Source organism: Pithys albifrons, chromosome 17 (genome assembly GCF_047495875.1).
Source record: "Pithys albifrons albifrons isolate INPA30051 chromosome 17, PitAlb_v1, whole genome shotgun sequence".
In the NCBI taxonomy this organism is placed as follows: Eukaryota; Metazoa; Chordata; class Aves; order Passeriformes; family Thamnophilidae; genus Pithys; species Pithys albifrons.
In genome coordinates, this window is record NC_092474.1 from 12,280,192 (window position 1) to 12,298,942 (window position 18,751).

Genomic DNA, 18,751 nt, shown 5'->3' on the forward strand with positions numbered 1-18,751 from the left:
CTGTTTTACTTCATGTACATGATTATTTTATACAGGGAAGTTTGGAAAGAATTATAGACTGAGCCTGAGGCCAAGCCAAGAAGCAAGATGAGCAGCAGCAGCAGCTAAAGGAGAAAGGTTGAGCTGGCAGTGGGGAAGCAGCCGGCCAGACAAGGGTTATTTATAGTGCCTGGAGCATGGGAATGTTAATTGAAATCAATCAGTGGCCATGAGGACACTAAGTTGGAGTGTCAAGCTAGAGCAATTAAAAAAAACCCATCTCAGGGGACGAGCTTGTCCTGGCGCTTTTTTTTTTTTTTTTTTTTTTTTTTTTTTTTTTTTTTTTTTGTCATGGGATGGAGATTAAACAGCCATTCAGTTGGGAGTGAGGAAGACAGGACAGTTGCACAGTCCATCTCAGCCAGAAATCAAGTCAAACTCTACTACTGTTTAAAATCACCCACTGGCGGCACAAACAACTGTGCTTGCCCTTGTCAGGTATTTCTGACAGGAAAATGGGGGCTAGAGGACTCTGACAGTGTTGCAGCAATAGGGAAATGGTCAGTTTATCAAGAAAAGGAAAAAAAAGTTACTTTATATTGTATTTAAGCCCCATGCCCTCCCCTGTTTGGCGAGGCTGACATTTGGCAGCTCTGACATCTGACCCAGGGCAGACAAAGGACAGCCAAGCATTTAAGGCATCTGCTGGTCTGCTGCTGTTGTAACTGAATTGTGCCATAATTAAGTAAAAACTGACAGTGGAGTGCCCCGTATTGGGCAAAGAAGAACAATATTTGGCCATCAGGGCAAAGGAACTTAAACTGAAACTATTAAGGACAGTTTGCACATGGGCTTCACAATGACAGAGAGCAGGGTTAGATGGAATATTGGGAAGAAATTCTTCTCTGTGCGGGTGGGCAGGCCCTGGCACAGGTTGGGCAGAGAAGCTGTGGCTGCCCCATCCCTGGGAGTGTCCAAGGCCAGGTTGGACAGGGCTTGGAGCAACCTGGGCTGGTGGGAGGTGTCCCTGCCCATGGCAGGGGGTGGAATTAGAGGTCCCTTTGAAGTCCCTTCCAATCCAAACCATCCTGTGATGAAGTAGCTGAACTGGGCAAGGTGGTACCTCATGTGTTGCCAGATGCCAGGCAAAGGAAGACGAGGAAAATTTAACACTTCAAGAACCAACACCATCCCATCTTGGCTAAACCTGGAGACCAAAACGGCTTTGGCAGCAAATCAACCTGACACGAGTGCAAGTGAAAAAGGAACCAATGCACATTTTAACGGCACTGTTGGAACTGTTGGCAGAACTCTCCCCATGTGTGTGCCCACAGCGCGGCACCACCAGCGCCCCGTTAGCTCTGTGATAAGGCCCCTGTGTGCTTTCTGTCCCCTCATTTATCAGGGAGATAAGCCTTTGACTGACGAGGCTACAAATATTGGGAAATCTGCAAACCGTGTTTTAAGTGCTGCTGGAAGAGGGAGGATGGAGGTTTGGCAAAGCTGTGGGTTGTTTGGAAAGAGCAGAGCAAACTATTTCCCTCTTTGGAGGACCTGGCAAATGGACTGTAGAAGTCCAGAGGGAGGAGCTCCTCAACATCAAGTTCACTCCATGTCTTACAGGAAAAGCTCCCCACACTTCAGCTGAGTTCAGTTCAGCAGTTCTTGTAACACTAAAGAATTCCTTCAGCTGTAAAGCTACCACCCATTAATCAAAAAACAAAAAAAAACCAAACAAAAAGTACCAAATTGACATATTTTGCTTCACTCCTTTCCCCTGCCCTGCCCCAGCTTATTTCTTATATTTGTAAAGTGTAAATCTGTAATGGCCAAAAAAGCATTTTTCAATATTAGAATGGGTTGAAAAGGAACCAAATTAAATGCACAAGGGCTGCAGCCCCATTCCTGGGAATGCTAATCCTCCATACACTAACAGCATCAGTGCCTTTGAACCAGGACCTTTCAAAGAAAGGGGAGCTTCTTCCAGAGCCTGCTGCTCTCTCCTGCCTTCACCGACCCCACACTAGGAACACAACCAGCCCAGAATCCCCAGGAACACGCAAACACTGGCCATGACAATCACCTCTGGATCATCTCTCCAGCACAGCTGGATCCCTGCGTGCCAGACCCCTGCACTGGCCAGCACTTTGTACATAATTAACCCTCCTGATGTTGCAACTTCAAGGAAGTTCAATCTGGCTGCTGGCAGTAAAACACCCACAATCTGCTGACACGGCCACATTCAAAGAAAGTGCCGGGATTTTGGGTTCGGCAACAAAGGGCGATTCTTTCCTTCCGCCCACACTTTAGAATTTGGAGGATGCTGTTGACTCAGTTGTGTGAGTCCTGCTTGGCCCAGGAGGAATGTTCACCCAGGTGCCTTTCCTGACCAAGCAGGTGCACCGAGCGCTTCACAGAGCAAACACAGCAAGAGGTCCAAAGTTGGAGCTCAGGTTCTCAGCTGTCTGCTACAAAAGTGCCTTAAAATAGGTTATTATTTATTGTTTTAAATACTCAGCAGTGACTAAATCAAAAGCAACACCCCAGTGCAACTTGGCTTCGCTCATGTCAGGATTCCAAGGACTGAGTCAGCAAGAGGGTTTGTGGTAACAAGAGTAACTCGTGTGTCAGAGCGAGTCCTGCTCCCAGAGCCTCAAGGAAGGTCTGCTTGCAGGAGATCAGTGCACACATGTATGCATGTGTGGGTGAGAAAAAAAAGAAAACCTCCTTGACAGAGGTTTCTGTAATTAAGTTTGGTTTGTTTTACCATGGCACCCCACCTGTAACCCTCGGCCACCCAAGTTGTAAAGCTCTTCCCTTGACTTTAGGCGTTTCCATTCTTTTTTTTTTCCATAAGCAGACTAAATTACAGAGGCATTTTCATATGAAAATCTTTAATTTGAAGAGATTTCCAGCACTGCAGGGACACTGAAGTTCGGTGGCTGTGAGCAGAACATGGGAACACATAATTTTGAGGGCATATGAAACAAGCAACGTGTTGCCCTGTATATGTAAGTGGGGGCAACAGAGACTTAAGGGAGAAAAAGCAAAACATGGCAAGAGAAAGGCAGAAAACAGCATGGCATACTGGGAATAGTCAGATTGCAATGGGGCTCATTCCAGATCAATTTCCTTTTCCAAATCTTGGGATCATAATCATTTAAATCCAAGACAAAGAAGCTGGCACAGATGCAGAGGAGTGGCACAGTGGCATCCCTGTGGCATCATCCAACAGCAGCACATTCAGTGTTTCTCCATGGTGTTGAGACAACAAAAAGGACAAGCCAAAATCTCTCATGAGGGGTTTCTGGGGTTATCTGATTAAAATTTTACTACCAAATGAGAGACTTTGCCCTGGCCTTTCTGATACTCCTCAAGCCCTGGGCTGGGAGTTGAATTAAGGTCACCACACTGTACACGTCCTCACATGTCCTCTTTTGGCCAGAGATTTGAAACAATCTCAGCAAAGAAAGAGGTACCTGGATATTACTGATTTGTGCAGCAGCTCTTACTGCACACCCAGCTATCTGGAAATCCCACAGAGCCATCAGGTAGATCCAGCCTTTGGCACATGCCAGACGCAGAGCACACGTGCTGTGGTGCCAGCCCATGCCTGCATCCAGTGCTGATTAGCTGGATTTATTATCCACACACCCCTACACATCTGCCTGTGTAATTGTGTCAGGAAACCCAGGCAGACAGACACGAGCACTGGGGTTTATCACTGCTGTTCCAGTGACTTAGTGCAGATGGATCAGGATATTTTAGGAAATTCTAACACACAAATTCACCTGCCAGCAGCTGTTTTCTGAAACTTACTTTCAGGGAAGGCCATATCTCACAAACAAACACACAGACACCTACACACACACACACACTCCTGGTTGCACAAGCTGAACTCTGTGCTATGATACCAAAGTTTGTGTATTTTTCAGGAATGATGTATAAACATTTCCAGCCAAATAGCCTTCACTGTTGTTTACCAGGTGATACCTACTCCTTTTTCTTAGCCTTCTAACTACATTTTAAGAGAAGGAGGACTTCACTGACACACTGTAGCCTCACTCCTTTGCTCATGCAATCCTCCAACTTGGGATTCAACATCTCCAGCAGCTGGGAAATGCTACAAGTCCTTGTAAAAATCACAGTCTCAGAGAAAGGTGCCAGAGGCAATTGTTATGCCTCTGCTTATATGTGCTAATTCTGGGATGTCCTTCCTCTACCTTGGCACTAAAATATGTCCTTTCAAAGCTTTTTACTACTGCAGTGATCTGCTGCCATGTTTCTTGGCTTGGCTGTTACCCCACTACAGCCATGCTGGGTTATGTCAATAGGAAATACCAGCAATCTTTGGGCCAGTGCAGCAGAGTCCATGTGGACAAGATGGTGGCCCCCCCACCTGGGCACAGACTGTTCCCTTACCTGCACAACTGAGCTCAGTCTAAGGGCAAGGCTGGGCTTAAGGCTTTTTGCTTTGCTGGAATGCCCCAAAGCTCATGAGTCCTCTGTTTTGGAGAGCAGCTCATGCTCAGAACACAGTCAGCTTGATCTGAGCTCAGGTTTGGACCAGCACACGACTTAAATTCCAGGTGTATCCTAAGAGCAACTGGACAGATTTAATTCAGTGAGACACTGCAAAGACATAATTTCATGCAGGTGAAGGGGCTGAACACAGGCAGCAACTACAAGGCAGATCCTTACCCACCCTCACAGCTGCCCATCACATGATGTGCAGGACCACACTTACATGGGTGAGCCCTCCACTTCAATCACTGCTAAGGAGTACCTTGAAAACCAAAGCCAAAAATCCCTTCTTGGTACCACCACCTGCCCTGGCATGGACCCCTGTACCCAACTGAATCCACCTGAGCAAGGCACAGCACCTGCTGTGAGTAACACACAGCCCTTGGGTCACGGATCCCAAAGTGGAGTAACTGGTGCCATGACTGGAGGGAAAAGGCTCCCAACGGCACAAGCGCCGTAACCCAACGCCCACGGTGGCAGCCTGCCTGCATTCCCTGCCTGCATTCATGCCATGCCTCTCCCCATCTGCCATGCCAAAACCAGCAGGATCTCGCTCGTAAGTGCCGGGGACCACAGAGGAGCTGCGCCAGAGAAACTCCTTTCTGTGTGTAAGACACTAAACAAAGTTAAAGGGCCATCAACCTTCCAGACGGAGGTGTGCTGGAAACAGCACCAGAAATGGCAGGCTCCCACTTCTGGATTTGCTTCTTTGGTTTGGGAAGCCCTGGAAGGGCAAATAGCAGCTGCTGACAGACTCAGCTCACTCACCTGCTCCACCAGTGCACTAAAGGTTTGTCTTTCCTGTGAGGCTACACAGCGCAATGGGAGGCTTTGGAAACTGGCACTGGCACAGAAAAGGTGGCAGCAGAAGGTTAATAGACTACATGAATGCAAACCTTTTCTTGGGCAACTCCATCCCTTCAGTATGGATGGAGTGGAAGCTGATAGTGCCATCAACTTGTTCCTACAGGAACAGTAGGTCAGTCCAAGCCCCAAAGCAAGGAAAGCCTCAGGAACAGCACCAAGACTTACTGCAGGATTACATTTACTATTTGTCAAGCTGTGTGTCCCTTCAGTCATTCCCAGCCTTGGGCTCCCTGTGGTTGCCAGCCTGACCATGAGATCCACCATCCATCTACCCTGGCACAGTCTGTAGCTGGGGATCCAAGTCCCTTTGCTGAGGGATACACACCAAAACATCTCAAAAACCTGAAACCCATAATTGCCTTGGGTTTATTTTGCCCCAAGTCAGGCCCAGCAATGTCCAAGACATTGTCCAACATTCTTGCTCTCACAGAGATACCTTAGGACTGACCTAGAAGCTCCCTAAAGGCAAGTTGGTTTAAGAACATGCTGCATGAAAGGCAGCCTCATGAGCACACCATAAATGTTCTACAGTGAGTATGAAAAGTTTCCTTGTGGTCCAGGGCTGCTCCTCCATTAGGGACAGCAGATTCCAACACCAAAACAGCAGTGAAGGTTGTTTGCAGAGTTATTTTCCTCATAGGCAATGGAGAGCCAGCACAAAGTCCCATGTCAGCAGCAGAAGACACACACCACACCTTCTGTAGAGATCCCAAATGGATATTTGAAGGGTTTAACCCTCCAAATCACTCCTGGGTTAAGGCTCAGAGAAAGAGAAAGCAAAGATATACAAAAGAAGGGCAGGAGAGAGCAGCCAAAGCAAGGGCTGCTGCTAAAACAAGACTGAGGCATTGCCATCCCCTGGTGTAGGGGTCAGTCTAAGGACAGGATTAGGCAGGGAGGTGGTTGAGTTCATTCCTTCACAGACTTCAAGCTTCTGACTTTTTCTGAGGCTTATTTCCCTCCTGAGGTGAGGGAGGAGGATGCACAAGAGCATCCCAAGCAGGAAGTACAGCACAGTGCCCATCAGCATGGGGAGATCCTCACCTAGTGAAGAGCATCAGGTCCCCAGTCCACAAAGTACAACCCAGCAAAACACTGCAAACCATTCCCAGGGAAGAGATGAAAGGCCAAGTAGCTCTTTGCCCTGCTCAAGGGACACCCCTGGACCTCTCACAACTACCAGAACACACCATGGGTCTAATTCTGGAGTTTTATTTCATTCCATAGGAGGTTTTAGCTGAATAAGGATTTAAGTCAAAGAAGTGTAAAGGGTCCCAGTTCCTGCTTAAGGACTGCACTGGGACCACTCCAGTTCAGGCCAGTGGTGGGTGGAGGCAGCAGAGACAAGAACTACATCTGTCCCGACCTTGTGTGCTCACAGCATTTCCCACTTGGGTTCCCATGTTAGGAAGCAGCTGAGTGACCCCTTTTGAGGGATAAATCCCTGAATTTTATGCCTGAAGGATGATTTCTTTCTCTCCCCCTGCAGTTCCCTCCCACTTCCTCCCTCCTCCCTGAAAGAAAGATAAACGACTTTGCTGGAGGAAAGGGTGAAATTTCATCCCGGATCAAACCCCATGAGCAGAATACCCAAGTGACGCTTCGCAGAATGTGTTTTGCATGCAAATCTCATACATGCAAAGTGAAAATGAGTCATTTCACAGCAGCTCTGGCTCTAGGCACCGAGTGACTTCTCCTCTGTGACTCCTACACTTGTCTGCTTCCCCTCATTCACCAGCTCCTGCGGTTTCCTCAGCCTGTTTGCCTACTCAGGCTCCAGTCACTTTAGGTAGGATATTAGTTAGGAAGGAAGGAGGGAGCAGGTTTTTTCCCCCCTCTAAGATTTGTTTTACATTCTGGGTTTTACAGCTTTGAGGTTTTGTTCACTGCTTTTGCCATCAGCTTCAGTCTCTGTGTGTCAGCTCCCAAAATCCAGAGAGGCCAAGAGTTTCCAAAACACAGGAGCAGTATTTGTGTTGGCTTCTGAACTTGCTTGGGCATGGACATGGCTTGGCTCACTCTCCCTGCACACACGAGCTGTTTTCTTTCATTATGGCTGTTAATTGTTTGCTTTGGAGATCCAGACAAGGGGACAAATCCATTTTACAGTAGGAGCAATCAAAAAACGGGAGGAAAATGTGAAGTTCACCACCAGGTTTGCCTCGAGCTGATCACATAAGCTCTGAGATCAAGGGCAGAATGAACCCTCTGCACTCTCAGTGAGCAGCAAAGGGAGAGGGGAAGCTGGAGGTTTTGGCTGCCTGGATGGAAAAATAAATACCCTCCCACAAATGAGCTATTCTCACAGCCTTGAATTAGTGCTGGCAAAAGTCACCTAAGAGCAGCCTCGCTCAGGGATTCGGGTCTGAGGAGATCAGAGCAAACCTCAGTGCCTTGAAGAGCTTCCCTATGGAAGGTTTGCTGTGATGAGACAAACGAGAGGCCAGTGAAAAGCATGAAGAGACCCTCTGCTTTCCCGTGAAAAGCCCAATAACCAAACCAAAATCCTACTCCTCTTAAATCAACCATCAAAAGGGAGCCAAGGTTTCACTTCGCAAAGCAGAACTTTAATACTACTCTGCCATTTCTTCTGGCAGCGCCACAACCCCCAAGCCAGTAAACAGCAGAAGGACTCAGACCTGACTGGAAGGAGCAGGAACAAGCCCTGGCTCTCACACAGGGTCCAGCCTGGCTGAACACACCGAGGGCTTCAGAGCAGCCATTGCCTTCAACCACAAAGCTGAAACTATTTGTCTGTTGTTTACCTCCCCACCCCACGTCCTCCCCCCTCTTCCTCCCCACCACTGACCTCCTCCTCCTCCTCCTCCTCGCCGCCAATCAGCCAAGCCTGCCAGCATAGGGGTTACAGCATGACATAATTGCAACATGCATAAACAACATTTGCCATTAAGGGATACTTTTAATGAGAAACAGAGCTGCGAAGGGGAAGCATCAAAGTGGCTCACGGAAGGAAACCGCCTGGAACAAAATCCTACTTGATGCCCCAATTAATATGTTCCCTAATTCTATTTCCTGCACTTGTGGTCCCGCAGCCTCCTTGCTTTAATTTCTTTGGGAGGATGGAGAGGAAGGAACCTGGAAATGCAGCGTCTTCATGGCTGACTTGATGTGCAGGCAATGCACAGATTAGAACAAATTAGAGAATTAAAAAATAACCGACGACAGACTGAGGAAATGTCATCCCCAGCATAATAGTATTAATTGAGACCTGGGTTTTGCAGGCCAGCTTTAGAAAAAACACAAAGCCTAAAGCTGGAGTAATATGACTGGATTAATTACCCTGCGAGGTTTTTCACTCCACCCCGGGTTCTGCCCAGCCCGATCTTTAGGCTCAGTGACACTGCTGTCCATGTCTGCAGCATCTCCTCCTTGCAAAGGCAGATGTTTTATCAGCTCCCAGGCTTGGCAGGGTTTCCATGCCCAAGGATGAGCAGAACAATAATCCACACAGGATCCTACACAAATGCAAGTGCATCCCGAGTGACTTGGAGAGGTCTCTTGCAGGGCTGCCACGTTGGGAATGAAGTGCAGCTGAGCACCTCGTGTTCTTCTGACCTTGAGTTTGACTCCAAAGGGAAGGGGAGAGTCTGTTTACATTAGTGTTGAACATATGGATGTTGTATCCAGCTGAGAGACCCCATGCTCACAAATAACTTGGTCTGTGTCACTCTAGCAGGTATGTCCAGTGATTCCCTAAATCAAGGGATAAATTCAGATTAAAAAATCCCTCCAAACAGTCTCTATCAATTAAACACTCCAAAGTTGATCATGTAAGAAGCACAGAAATATATAAAATACCCTTATGAAAGGAGTGATACTTGGTTAAGATGAACCATCTGGTGAACATCTCTGTTTAATCTTCACCAACAACTTGAAGCTAAACAGAGGCAGAAAACTCAGAAGTGATGTAAGATTTTTTTTTCCTGGATTCCTATGGAAACAAGGGTGGTTTGATCAGAGCCTGTCCTCCCACAGTTACCACACCATCTTTGAACCACAGATCTTTATTTAGTTGAAATATGAAAATTTTCAACAAAGATCTCAGAGTCACAGAGTTCCTGTGAGTACCACACTAGAAGGAAGCCAGCTGGAAAAGAGTTCCTTAAGAGCCTGAGAGAGGGAAACCCCAAACTCAGCAGCCACCAGAGGATCCTACAAGGTCTAGCAATTCATGCTCTAGGATCTATTGGACAGAATAAAGAGTGACCCAATGTAGCCATCTGTGTATGTACTACTCAAAATTCTCATTCATGTTTCCAGGGCTTTGCTTTCCACACTGCCAGAAATATGATACAGGGGGATACTGTCCCCCACATTCCAGGGATACCATTGGCTGGGGTGAAGATTTTAAAGAGGAAACATGAAATAATAAAGGATCTGGGACCAAAGAGAATGAGGAACAAATAGCAGCTGCTAAGAAGTTCCATCAAGAACACCAAAACTGCTGACACATCGCTCTGCCCAGTCTCTTCCCAGTTAGTGCTACAGCACAGCTATGGAGAATGGGAATCATGGAATGGTTTGGGTTGAAAAGGAACTGAAGGATCATCCAGCTCCAACTCCTCTGACACGGGCAGGGGCACCTTCCACACTAGACCAGATTGCTCAGAGCTCCATCCAACCCGGCCTTGAACACGTGGCATGGCTGGTCAGGGATGTCAGGGAAACAGCCCCAAATCCCTGCCAGCTCCACCGGCTGCTGGCTGGCACATGCCCTGCACTCAGGCAGCCCTCACTGTCCTCATTCTCCTTTTACTCATTTGAGATTTGTTAAGGAGACCAAGGCATTTGTTTATGGATACAAAAGACAATGACAGCTGGCTTAAATTCTTGGCATCAGAAGTGTTTTATGTTGAAACCAGGCTTTTTTTCTTTTTCAAAACCAAAATTTTTAGCCAGAATTTTTCTTTACTGTCAGCATTTCCAAAGACCATTGGCTTCTTTTGGAATAATTTATCTGTGTTTTATTGAACTGACTAAAATTGTTTGCAAAACAAGAATGTGTTTTTTCCTCCTCACTGCAGCCGCTGCTTTCAGAAAGTGAAGTTGGTTGTAATCAAAGATACAGTGGCTGATTTGTGAATTTAGTTTCCTAAAGAGATTAAAAATGGCTCCAGCTTCTACAGCATTTCCAGCCTTGTAAAGCAGAAACAATCTGAAATGACAGGTTTTAAAATATTTTTGATAAAATCTGTCACCAGCTCACAGTGGAGTTTGTTTTGTTACCAAGAAAATCTTTCTCCTTGTGGACTTTCCCATTTTAATCTCTTCCACATTGATATTGATGGAAATGAAATTTCAAACTACATTTTACAGCCTGGGCTTGAGTCTTTGCAGGGAATCTCAGAATGCAACACTGAGCATTTGATGTTAAAAAAGGAGTTTCTGGACATTTGCAGATCTGCTATCCAAGAATAATTTTCAAATAACTTTATTAAATATCAGGTTCTTTAGAAACACTGAATTTCCCACTTACTGAGAAAGTATTTAACATATGGGAAACCATTAAAATGGTACATGATGGAGTAAGAAGCTGGGCAAGCTTTACCTCTGGTTTAGGCTGAGATCAGGACTAGGAGAACATGTAACTTCCAATCAGGCTTTGGATCACAGGTGGATTTTGCCCAGGTTGTGCTTCTCTGATGGTCTACAAGGAGCTCATCCACAAGCACATTTGGTACTGCAGAGCTTTCTAAACCCCGTGTTTTATGATGATTCCACTCCTCCTCTCTGCTTGGACTGAAATCAGCTCCCTGAGGAAATCTGAAAATCACCTCTTGTTGGCCTGGACACTGACAAGTCAGGTCATACAGAGTTGGGTGGGCTTTGAATTATATTGGACTTGATTTTGGGAGAAATCAAGCCACATTTTCAGAGACCTGAATCACCTGAGGAAATCACTGCCAGTTTTCAGACAAACACAAAACTACAGGTAATTTGACTGTCACTGTATAGTCCCAAGAGAAGTTAACCCTCGCTACTTCAAAGCATTTTTCCCAAGCTTGGGGATTTGAAAACATTATTCCCACCTTAGGACAAGAGAAACATTACAACCCTTTTTCAGATCTGCTGCCATTCTGTCAGTGCCCAAACCCACCCATTCACCTAAGGAGAAATATCAGCAAGTAAAGGCTTTGGGTGTAGAAAACCAGGTCATGGAGGAGTCTAAAAAAACCCATGGATGCTTCCACAGCTACATCAGCGTTTTCCTTCAGTGATTTCCCCCACCTTGCCTATTGCTTGACACATCATTACCTGGTAATAGGTCTCTCAGCTCTGGGTGGGAATGGGAGTGGAAAGAGCTGCTGGAAACTTAAGGACCACAGCAAGCCCTGTGCTTAATAAAACCAGAGATGCATGTCTGGAAAAGGTAGAGCAGACATATAGAATTGCAAAAGAGGCCCTTGCTCCCAGGATCCAGGGCTCAGCCCTGCAGGACTGGTGAGGAGTGGGAGGGAGAGGTGCTCACATGACATTACTGGATCAGTTGCTCAGTCATTACTTGACTCCTGGTTTTACTATTCTCCTTAATGGACTCCACTTCCTCTCTTTTCCCTGGCTGTGTGTGTGTTAAAAGGATTGGACCTCCACCTGTGCTGAGTCGCAGTTGAGAAACACCCCATATAATCACAGGGAGCTTTATCTCATCTGCAGCCCCTGACACCTTCCCACAGAGGATGTGCTTTGTACTGTCCAGCCTGGATAAAAAAAATATTGCAAAGCACAACAAGAAAAAGAAAAGACAATCATTTTCCTTGTTTAGATTTCGCTGGGGCTGCCAGAAAATCCAGCTGGTTGAAGCACATTAAGTGTGTTTTGCAACTACTTTTCCTGAAAGTTTTCTTTTGTAAAGACTTGTGAACATTTCTGTTCTTGCTTTTGTACAAAAAACTAATAAGATTTGAGAGAATTTTTGCAGTTGCTTCTCTCTTTCTAAACCTGTTCTCAAGAAAGAAAAACTCATGAGCTTAAAACAATTTATGATTTCATGTCTTATATAAACTTTATGTTTCAGCTGATGGTCAGGGCTTTTTAAAGGTTTCCATTCTTTAGGTGAGCAAACTTTGCCAACCTTCAACTCTGTATGAAGCAAGGAAATCATTTTATCTGGGTTGCAATCTTCCAAGACACCAAACTCGCAGCTGAAAAATGGATTTATCTGTCCTAACTTAGAGTACACATTTGAGTTAATACTCCTGGATGACCTGGTAGCTCATGGAGAGCACTGGAAAACTCAAGAGACACACTGAGGAATCATCTTCCTGACCCCTGGTTCTCGCCACTAACTCTTGTTGAGGTGACATTGGCTGGGTGACACTTATCTGCTCATTGCTAGAGAAGTCAAGCCTGTCAATGCCCTTAAATATTCCTGGCACACAGACCACCCAGTGGTCAACAATTACAGAGCCTGCCTTGCTCACTCCTGCCCTCAAGACAGAAATTACCCACCTGAGTTTTCTTCATTACTTTCCGCAGACTCCAAATTTCAAAAAGCAAATTTCCAATCTCAGAACCTGGACTTTGGGAGTTGCTCCCTAACCTGCCCCATGTGCTCAGCTGCATGAGGTGCCAGCACAGCCTGGTCTCACCCACCAGGCAGCCACACCTCCAGTTAGGATTGCTAGTTCTCTGTTTCCAAGGAACAAATGGATCCTTGTGGAATGTACAGTGAGGCTGAGTGGTGGCCAGGGCTCTCTGCCTCTCCTCACCAGCATGAGCTGACCCTCCAGCAGCAGCAGAGCTGGTTCTTCTCCCATGCTTGCAGGCTGTGGAAGGGGTCCATGCCCTCCTTCCCAGCCAGGCTTCACATGGCTTCATAGAAAGCATTGATATTACAAACAGTGAACCCACAAAACACAGGCATTCAAGTCCAACCAGTTTAATCTGGAAAAGCATCAAGAAGATCCAGGTTATCTGATTTTACTACACCTGAGCACAGCAACTCCTTTGGTGCAAGCTGAGTGTTTCCAACCCGACCTCAAGGGTTTCCAAGTTACTTGGTGCCCCCTCCTCGGTTCCCCCCACCCAACAGTTTGTTTACAGACTACGCATAAGGGAAAAAGTTACTTCAGATGCACATTTTCAGAAGTAACTTCACCTGTAAGAGCTCAGCGTCTTTGCCAAGAGCTTTGCATGATCAGAGGACTGTGGTGTTGGGTAGATTTACCAAATCAATGAGATGTTTCTCTAAACAATGGCACAACACAGGCTCCTTCTGCACTTAAAGTTGAACATAACTCGAACAAACTTCCTCCTCAAAGCCTCTCAAAAGCCCTCCCAAGTAATGCTGCCAGGCCTGGAGATGCTCTTTGAATTTCCACCATTTCCAACTTGATCCTCCTTTTGGGTGGCCCTTGTCACTCACATGGACTTCAACTGCCAGCTGCTGGAAGCAGAGAGCTGGAACACATCCACCACCTAAAAACTTGCAGGTGATGTAACCTCAGCCTGTGCATCTGGGCAGTTCTGTGAAGGAACAAATCGGAAATAATAACGGGAAATGAAATGTCTCAGCCCTACATGACTCAGTTTTCCGCTCCGAGATCACTTTCTTCTTCCTTTGTCCTCTACTAGTTTATAATCCTACACAGGAAGAAGAGAGAGGGAACAACTTGGTGCATGGACAGAGTCCCTGCCCACAGCAGAGGGGTTGGAACAAGATGGTCTTTAAAGTCCTTTCCCACCCAAAACATTCAGTTCTGTTCAGTTCTGGGCCCCTCAGTTCAGAAAGAATATTGAGGTGCTGGAGCGAGTCCAGAGAAGAGCAACAAGGCTGGTGAAGGGACTGGAGCACAAGTGCTGTGGGGAGAGGCTGAGGGAGCTGGGGGTGTTTAGCCTGGAGAAGAGGAGGCTCAGAGGTGACCTCAGCACTGTCTGGAACTGCCTGAAGGGAAGTTCTGGCCAGGTGGGGGTTGGTCTCTTCTCCCAGGCACTCAGCAATAGGACAAGGGGGCACGATGGGCTCAAGCTCTGCCAGGGGAAGTTGAAGTTGGAGAGCAGAAAAAAATTCTTTGCAGAGAGAGTGCTCAGGCATTGGAATGGGCTGCCCAGAGAGGGGGTGGATTCACCATCCCTGGAGGTTTTTAAACGCAGATTGGACGTGGTGCTGAGTGCCATGATCTGGTAAAGGGACTGGAGTTGGACCAAGGGTTGGACTCGATGATCTTGGAGGTCTTTTCCAACCCAATCGATTCTATGATTCTGTGATTCTGTGATTTGAAGAAGTGACATTACACATGTACACACATATATTCCTTTAGGGTTACTTGGGGTGTGATGGAGCTGAAAGACCATGGAAAACAGTTCCATGAGCCAAACTTTACCAGCCAGAGCCACCCCCACGTGCCATGGGGCAGTGTCCTGCTCAAGAGCCCTGCCAGCACCCCCAGGCACCTGCCCAGTGTAGGGGCTCTGTGCCTGACTGGCCCCCCTCCACCACTCAGGAACTTGGCTCCCAAATGGGTTCATTAGCTGTGAATGGCTTTTGCATGAGCAGATATCAGGCCCCCTCGTCCCACCCCATCACTTCCGCAGGCACCAGCACAAGCCTCGCTTCAAACCTCCAATTTGTCTGTTTAGTGTCTTCATAAAGGAGGGAGCAAATGAAAGAGGGAGGCTGGGGGATGGGATGACTAAATCAGCAACTGTGCTCTAATTTCCCTGCACCCCCCACCCCAAGCTCCCCCTGGGGACACGGGCTTCAAAGGCAGCTACAAATATTTACTAATTCTATTAACAGGATACAAATTGTTTTCAGGGGAGCATCAAGCACACAAAGCTGTGCCAGTCCCCCCTGCTCACACCCCCTGCCCCGGCACAGCCACACGCACTATATAGGCAACTATTGCTTCCCGCCTCCCCAATTTTTCCTAAGTTCAAGATGAGTTGAAGGGTCAAAAAGGCAAAGGGTGTTTCAGAAGTTTAGCAGACAGCATTTGGTAAGGGGAAGGCAGCAGGAGGGGGCGGGGGGAGAGAGCAGAGAAGGAATCTGGCATGCATTAGGCTGAACAGTTCCAAACATCCATCCTCCACAGACTTGTTACTTTCTTTCTTTCTCACAGGATTTTTTTTTTTTTTACTTTTTGTAATTTGTGGTTTATTTAAGGGTTGGTTTTTGGTTTGTTTTGGTTTTGTTTTTTTTTTTTTCATATCAGCCAACAACTGTATTTTAATCTCCTTCCCCCACCCTCCTATGCTGCCTCCAAAAGCACATGCTCATGATGCTCAGACTGAAGCTTTCAGACATATCCTACGTGCTTTGCCAAAGAGCTGCTGCAAGAAGTTTGCAATAGTTACAGGAAACTTGAAAAGTGAATAATACGCTCCATTATGGACCAGAAAAAAGCTCGGTGCAGTGAGATGCTCCATCCAGTGAAAGGTGTCCCTGTCTGTGGCAGGGAGTTGGAACTAAATGATCTCTAAGGTGTCCCAACCCAAACCATTCCATGATCCCACCGAAACGCAGCAGAGGAGGAATGATGCTCACATGGACTTGTGTCCCAGCACACATCCCACTGCACAGCTGCAACAGCAATGGGGTGTTCTCCAGGAGGAGAAAAAGGTCTTAGTCCAAGGCCACAGTTGGTGCTGTACAGCTCGATGGAGTATAATTAGAGTTAATACCAGATAAGCTTTCGGCTCCACAAAGTCTTCCAAGAGGTAATTTTCCACACGACTTAAATGCTGACCCATATCTCATTATGTTTTATGAGCCCAAAATAAGAACAGTACAGGCTACATATTTAAAAGAAATAATATTTCCCAAATGTCCAGCTACCTAAAGCAAATCCATCTGGCTGAGTGGACAGATGACCAAAGTCCTCATGCACATGACAAGGTGACATCAGCTGGGGCTGTGGCAGAGTGGGCAAGACCTGACCTCTGGATATTCCCTCCTCAGCCTGGAGGACAGTGGAGAACCCAGTCAGGCAGGACAGCACTATGGAACCCCAACATGGAAAAAAGAGTTGGAGCAGATGTGTCCCTTTGCTGTCACCAAACTGTCAGGTGTGACATGAAGATTGTTCTCTCACAAGGAAGTGATGTCATGGGGAGGAGAAGGCTGTGCGTCACTTTATTTGTTAACCTTTCCTGGCATGCCAAATATTTTCACTTTTGTTCTGGGTCAAGGAGTACTAAAGATGGAGGAGAGTGTTTGGCACATTGTGGAGGAGCTGTTGAAGAGGACCTGCCTTCTGCCAACCAGATGTGAGACCTGGAAGTTGTGGTATGTGGTGCTTGAAAGAGAACGGACAACCTGACCAAAGATCCCCTCAGTCTTAACTACAAATCTTGTTTCTGTGCTTCTCATCAGGTATGATCCTGCCAGTCCTCCAGATTTTTTTTCTACCTACAGGAAACAAGTAGATAAAAACTGTATTTTAGTGGAAATCTCCTTCTCCTTATTAAAAAAAAAATAGCCATCATAGAATCATGAAATACTCTGAGTTGGAAGGGACCTTCAAAGATTGAGTCCAAATCCTGAGTCCAACCCAAAACCAAGTTCCCCAACTTTTTGGGGAAGGATGGAAGGGCCTGTGAACAGAACAGCAGTGTGTAGAGCAGCCAAATTCATAAAATCAGAGTGGTTTGGGTTGGAAGGGACCTGGAAGGTCATCTAGACAAGACAGAGCACTGCACCCTCTTCGTGCCACCCAACTTCAGGTGGTTATCTCAGGCATACGTAGGAGAAGTCACGTTGCCCTTGTCTTATCAGTGGAAGAAATAGGTACCTCCAGAGGGCAATTTAAATCTCAGGTGGATTAAAGTGCCCTTTGGCACTAAGCAGTTCAATAGTGCCTGAAATTAGCCAGGATGAATCTGGACCTTAATCAGCAAATGGACTTTTCATTCCATGAAAAGTGTCAAGATTGCAAATGATTTTTCATTTCAAATAAGGACCAAAAAAATCCCCCAACAACATTTCATTTCCCCCATGATTTATTTTTAAATTCATTTGAGTTAATCAAAATATATTTTTTCAGGCTGTTCAAAACATTCCCATTTCATTTTACACATCTTTAATTTGCCCACATGTAAACTGCATTTTAAAAATGAAAATTTTCCCCTCATGAGGAAAGAACAAACTCCTTTGGTTTGCACCTACCAAAGCCAGACCTCTGATTATGTTATTTAAAAAAATGAATTCCTCAAAACAGATCCATTTGCACATAGAAAAATAATCTGTTTTCATCAAGGTGATGACATTTTAGTAGAAGAAACTGATGCAGTGGCATTTTATGACCCACTGAGGGTGGGCATGACTTAATTACCCATAGAAGAAGATAAGGCTGTATAGGGCTTTGGTGAGGGACAATTGATCCCAGTCCAGGACTCAGAGAAGTTGAACACTTTGCAAAGGACAAGATACCCATCTTCCTCCTTCCTGCTATCACCTTTGACTATGGCTTGAATAATGTGGCTCTGCTAGAAATATCAATCCCCAGCAAAGAGTCTTCTAAGACACAGTTTGAGAGGGGAGGAAGGAGGAGAGGAAAAAAATCCACCACCAAATTAGTTCTCTGATAGTTTTCAAATGCTCAGAATGTCAATCTCCTGGCAACACCTGCACATGGCACATAGACCTTGGCTTTCTGGAGTCCCTGCTGCATCTTTTCAAGTAATCTATGGGAGAACAGAAGGATGTGGCCTTGGAAAAAACCCTCTAAGTGCATAAACAGCTGTGGCCACATTTCCTATGTCTGACATCTCAAGGTTGCTGCAAGAGGGGAGAATAAGGACAAACAAGGCTCTCCAAAGGAAAGTATTTCCCATGTGTTGATTATTTGTTAAAGAGTTCAGCAACTGAATTTGTAGAAAGATTTTAGTTGCTTTCTGGTAGCTGCTTTCTGCACTAGCAGTGTAGAAGATTTCTGTGCTGCCTGCCTACAATTCCCTATGGATATCTGAGGGATGTTTGGCCAGATAAAGTTAGAGATGTGGTAAAATGCAGTCAAATAAACATTCTTACTCATACAAGTGGACTCACAAGGATGATGAGCATGACACAGTGACCACAACAGTCACAATCAGCACTGATGTGTGGGTGAAGAGAATCCCGAGGATAATCCCAGCAGTTCCAGTTCCTGTCAGAGCTGCATCACATCTGACACTTGGTGTCACATCAGTATGGCCAGGGTGGCAAATAATTTCCAAGCTGGGAACAAAGCAGTCCTTCTGCTGGGCAGATCTGACAACACAGTGCTCACTCTGGAACAGTGCACCGAGTCCAAGGGGCTGGTGCAGCCATTAGAGCCTTCTGGTTCGCTCATCATCCCACAGAAAGACCTGAGCATCCCTCGGAGAAGATGTGTCTGTACAATGCACACTCATATTGAGCCTGCAAGAGGGGCTGGGGGAC